This window comes from Rhinolophus ferrumequinum, chromosome 8 (genome assembly GCF_004115265.2).
Source record: "Rhinolophus ferrumequinum isolate MPI-CBG mRhiFer1 chromosome 8, mRhiFer1_v1.p, whole genome shotgun sequence".
In the NCBI taxonomy this organism is placed as follows: domain Eukaryota; kingdom Metazoa; phylum Chordata; class Mammalia; order Chiroptera; family Rhinolophidae; genus Rhinolophus; species Rhinolophus ferrumequinum.
In genome coordinates, this window is record NC_046291.1 from 47,509,849 (window position 1) to 47,515,114 (window position 5,266).

Below are 5,266 nucleotides of genomic sequence, written 5' to 3' on the forward strand. Positions count from 1 at the left end.
AAAAAAATAACAACGAAAATGTTTTGTGATAGTATATAGAAAGTTCTGAGAGAGACAATGGAGAATTAATCATTTGTAGGCAGAATCTTAGGGAAGAAAGGTTGAACGTGAAGTGGTTTGATTTTCCTTGAAAGAAAAAGTCTTATTCTCATATCACTCTTCCTATAGTTCTATAGATAATGACATGTATATGAAAGGTGGTTTAATGTACTGAGTTATTACTACTTGAGGAGTTTACTTTTGGTCAACTTTAAAAATGGTGGACAATTTCAGGAGTCAATTTTCACTTATTTCCCCCCTCTGAATTTAGGAAATCCACCCGACCCATTGTTTAAAGGCGAGAACAGCTCTGTTAGTTGAGCCCGTGTGGAAAAGAAGCGGGCTCACCTCAGGCAAGCAGCTGTTCACATTGCACAGCTGTCTAGCCAAGCCCAGTGCTGTAGACTGGCCTCCACAGTTCGTCAGGTCAACCCACAGCCTTCAATAGTCAGCCCTCGCCATCTGAAGGCTTTCCCTCTGAGCAGATTCAAACTCAATTCTGTTCATCCCAATGTGTCATCCAAATTTTGTACCCGGGAAGCTAAAACTAAACCAAGAAATCATTACCAACAAACCAGCAATAGTATAATGTCATTGGGGCTATGTGCACACGTAACGTGTCCTTGGCATGATTTTATAATTGGGCAAGAGAACTGACTGATGGTCACCGTGATTATATCATCACAAACTATGCAAATAAAAGTGTTATCCACTGTGTCTCTGTGCGATTTATTTTCAATTTGTTTTCCAGTTACTTTATTACATACAGCAAGGGGAGGGGCATTTCTCTGGCATCTCAAGTTCTTATCACTTTCCTTCTCTCTCCCTGTCTTTCCCTCCTTTCTTCTATCCCTTTAGGCTAAGAACTTCTAGTGTATACACAGAAAAGGACACTAGGAAGAAAGATTTCTTTGTGTGCTCCTGCCACCCGTATAGAAGCTTTTCAGTATAATTCTAGGAACACATCCTAAGGAGGTGACGAGATCTCACACCCCTGTGATTGGACAGTGTCGGGATGAAGCTGTGTACCACCCCATAAATGCACCACAGTGGACCAGGCTGTTGAAAGGTCCCATGGCCTGTGTGCTCAACACATTCAAGCAGGATTGAAATAGGGTGACTGTCGAGGTTCGTTTTTCAGAGAAAGAATTTTGGGACTCTAGTGACTCAAAGTTTGGTATAGTCCATTCTTTGAAACTGCCTTTCAAAACATTTCTTTCTCTACCTCTTTATAAGAAATTTAGGACTTGGAGGCCAAAGCTGATAAGTCGTCTACTTACAATGCATGTGAAGACTGAAAACAGAATATACTATCACAATTTTATTGGAACGATGTTCACCATGACAGACAGAAAATATTTCTTTAAAATGCTTGAGTTTCCTGCAATCTTTATGAACTACAGCTGTACTCCCACAATCTAAACAAATGGAAAACTGAAGCCGGCTTTCTAATTCTTTTAATACAAATAAGTCCAAAATGCAAGAAAAAGTCCTGTGTTCTAATATTTGATTTGAAAACAGCTTCTATATAGTTACTACATGAAAAAAGAGCTAGAAATGTAGTCAGAATAAGTACTCAGTCTTCTTTATATCCTATTGAAGTCTCTTGCTAGAGATAAAAATATGTATTAATTTTGTGGGAATATCATTAGAGCATACTATACACAAAACACAAATCTCTTTATGTAGTTTATTTAAAATTTATTGAGTGTCCTGCGCTCTTACAAATGTAACGTTCTTGTATACAACATTCAGTGGAGAGGCACAATTCTTATTTTGAGGTGGCACAGTTAGACAATTGTTTTCAGTGAATAATTTCTCTTTTATTGGAAGATTAACAACAAGCAATTTTTTTTCCATAGAAAGTTGCTTGAAATTCTACCCCTAATACAAGATAAAATTAAATTTTTCGATCTCAAAAAGACCCTATCAAACCAACAGTACATGACTACTGCTTTTATACCTTCGATTATAAGCAGAGTAATTTCACAGTGGAAGTTTTTCAAATAAAAAATTTTAAAATATGTTATTCTTAGGGACCAGGATAAAGAATTTGCTGCTACACCTTGTTATGAAATCATCAGTCAGGTGATAAAGACAATGCATTGCCACAGAATTTCTTTGCAAGCTTCCACTAGCCAGGACCCCGTCAGCTAATTTGACAACTCCTCTTAGAGACATAGAGGTCTAAGAGGGAGTGGAAGATGGGGCAGGGGAGAGAGAGCCACGGTTTTGGAGATTAGACTACTGGTTATCCGGGCTGGTTAGAATGTCTCCAGCAACACACTTTTGCGGTCTCGGGTTTAACACAATCTCATCTTTTAGGTTTCGGAGTTCTGTCCTCCCTACCTTTCACCTCCAATATTACAGCACTGGCATCAGGACAAGAAGCCACGCAGGTAGAGTGAGTCACAAGTCACTATGCTCTAGTCAGTTTTCTTGAACTAGACTTTCTAACCAACAACTGAAAATCACGGAGACAAACAAACAAAAGACTGAGGGGGAAGCAGGGATGAGGGAACGGGCGGTTAGGCCTGCACAGTCATGGAGGTTCCCCAGCTGCCTCAAAATTCCCTGGGGGCCAAGGGCACTTGTTAAAAGGCAGATTCTTGGTCCACACAGGCACAAGGACTCAGAATCTTTGGAGGGAAGCTGAGGACTCTGCCTGTGAACAAACATCTAATACTATAGATGGGGTCCATCCATAGGCCAAGAAGCGTGATCCTTGCCCCACTTAGAGAATCTACTTTTCTTTCCCAGGTTCCATTTCTCTTTTATTCGTTCTTGCCTTTTCTCTTTACTAGCATTTCATGTCAATCACGCTGTATTTGACAGTCTCTGGAAAGCTTTCTACTTTTGAGCAATAGGCTTTGTGGGTGGAGGGCAGGATGCAAGGAATACTTTTCAACCCACACACCTGCCAATGCCAGGAAGTTCACCGGGACTCTGGCGCTTCCTTTCCATTTCTTTTAAAAATTAGTTTGAGCAACTTTGTTTCCAGATAGGGAGTGAGGGCATTTGAAGAGATAGAAAAGCAGCCATCTTGAGCACTGGAAGTTTTAAAGGTTTGTGACAAAAATGTGCAGCTTGGGAGGTAAATAATACGTAAGTCAGTATAGCCTACCTCCCTCATCATCATCATTAAAATGACGTCATTTCAAGAGCAGTCATTGTGGATCCCCACAGCTTTGTCAGAGATTATTTCATCACAAACAAGAGAAAACAACACTTCCCAGGGCTTCCTCACCTGCCGCCAGCAAGTTTGGTGTGACCATTGTTTTGGACCCCCAAAAGATGGAAAGGAACTCATTAACTTACCGTTTCAAGATGAAAAAGAGTGTTACTGTTTTCTAAGTATTTTAAACTTAAAACTTTTACTGGGCTACCAGAGCTAGAACTTGACGAGATTCTCTTTCTCTGCTAATGTGTTATTATTTGGTAGTGGATAGTGGGTACTGGTAAGGCACATGCACACAGCCTTCTAGAAAAACCCCATATGCAATAAATTTTAAAAAATGCAGATTTTAAGAAGCGACAAAGGCAGATGAATGAATGCCTCAGAGTGGAGGTTGGAGAGGCGCAGGGGAGAGGGATTATAAAGAGGCAGAGGAAACGTTCAGCGGTGATGGATATGCTATCATGATCATGGTGCCAGTGTCAGGACTGTACACGTATGTCACACTATCACACTGTAATGTTTATCGTACGTCAGTTCTACCTCAGTGAAGTTTTTAAAAGAAGCTTGAAATGACTAAAAAGCTTTCTAGCAACTACATTATTTCCTAAAGAAATAACTGGATGAGGATAACTAAGGGGAGTGGGGAGTTGGTAAAAGAAGTAATAGTTTTTAATATTATTCTCTCTAACAGTATTAAATTGTTGATTACCTATTAATTAAAAGTAAAAAGAAACAGGCAGAACTCAAATAGGATTATACCGTGTTTTCTGAAAACTCAATATTTCTCTCTCCACAATTGCCTTAATTTTTATTTTGAGGGACGGCATGATAGAAAAAAAATTTTTCAGGAAACAAACACATTCTTGTTTTATGTTTTTTTCCTACCAATCTGAAGAGATTGAGGAAATTAATAATATGGAATTATGGTATGATTTTGAATCCATGAACTTTTAATAGTGTTCCACAGGAGACTTAACTATAGTTGTTCTGATATTGATATATCACCCTGCAGCTGCATAAATCCTGCACATTTTATAAACACTCAAGGACACAGTGCAAAAGAATAACATGCATATCCTTGCCCCTCACTATGTTAGGATCAGAAGGAAGGGGAAAGAAAGTAAATCAAGTCAGCTAGTTGTTTGAAAAACGAAAGGATGCATGTGACTTGTCAGGTAACTGCCAACTGTAAGCTGCAGTAATCACGGCTTAATTTGCTTAAGATGTTGGGCAGACTCGCTCATCACAGCAATTTTTAAAGAATTCATTCTTTAGATTTCATTTTGGAAGAATTAAAGCTAACCCTTTCTTAAACAATTTGCCATTTTCTCTAATAGCAAAAGCTGCAACAAAGTCTTAAAATGTATGTTCTTACAATATGTTCAGTCACAAATGTATGTTCTTACAATTACGTATTAAATTCAGGTTTAACAGAATGAATCATGCAATGTACAGTTTAAATGTTATCGATTTTACAAAAGAAATTAAAGCACAGAGGATCTGATCCTGGTTTGATAGGCAGTATTTCTAAATTATGGGAAGCTTTTCGAAATAAACAAAAACACTTCAATCTTAGCTCCAATGACATTTTTTTCCCCATCTTTCCCCCAAAAGAACATTCCTAGAGCACAAAATAGATTCATAATTGTTTAATTAGATATATTTTATATATCCTGAACATAATGGCTCCCAGAGAAACAAACTAATATTTTGTACACAAACTTTTTATTTATTGTGCCACATTTATAATATACCAACTTGAGCCAAGTGGAAACATTGTTACATCCCCTGGTGTGTGAGGAGCTCTACTCCCACTAACACTTTATTATCCAGGATGACAGAGAACAAGATTAGACAAGATGGATAATTAAAATCCACAAGGTAATAACAAAAATGTACATGAAATTATGATGATAAACTCTTCTCCAGCCACAGCGCTAACCAGAACTAAGCAAAAATTTTATCAATTTCCTTTTTACTCCCGCCCTCCCCTCCCTCCAGTGCTCCTTGGGGCAGGAACTAATGACTGTTGAGTGGAGTTGCTGAAAG